This window comes from Brassica oleracea, chromosome C4, assembly GCF_000695525.1.
Source record: "Brassica oleracea var. oleracea cultivar TO1000 chromosome C4, BOL, whole genome shotgun sequence".
In the NCBI taxonomy this organism is placed as follows: domain Eukaryota; kingdom Viridiplantae; phylum Streptophyta; class Magnoliopsida; order Brassicales; family Brassicaceae; genus Brassica; species Brassica oleracea.
In genome coordinates, this window is record NC_027751.1 from 38,956,467 (window position 1) to 38,957,123 (window position 657).

The following is a 657-nucleotide window of genomic DNA, read 5'->3' on the forward strand; positions in this document are numbered from 1 at the left end:
GCTACTTTCAAGACTGTCTCAAAGGTGTTACAAGCTGGGTTTTGGTGGCCTCATATGTTCAAGGACACTCAAGACTTTGTCTCTAGGTGTGATTCATGCCAAAGGAGAGGGAACATCACCAAAAGGAATGAGATGCCTCAAAACCCAATTCTAGAAGTGGAGGTGTTTGATGTGTGGGGTATTGATTTCATGGGACCATTCCCATCATCTTTTGGCAACAAATACATTCTTGTAGCTGTTGACTATGTCTCCAAGTGGGTAGAAGCTGTAGCAAGTCCTACCAATGATGCTAGAGTGGTGATCAAGATGTTCAAAAGCACCATCTTTCCAAGGTTTGGAGTTCCAAGAGTTGTCATCAGTGATGGAGGCTCCCACTTCATCAACAAACTGTTTGAAAGTCTTCTCAAGAAGAATGGTGTGAAGCATAAGGTTGCAACTCCCTACCATCCTCAGACAAGTGGTCAAGTTGAGATCTCCAACAGAGAAATTAAGTCTATTTTGGAGAAAACTGTGGGGACAACAAGGAAAGACTGGTCTATCAAGCTAGATAATGCACTTTGGACTTATAGGACAGCTTACAAAACCCCTTTAGGAACCACACCTTTCAACCTTGTGTATGGAAAGGCTTGTCATCTACCAGTTGAGCTTGAATACAAG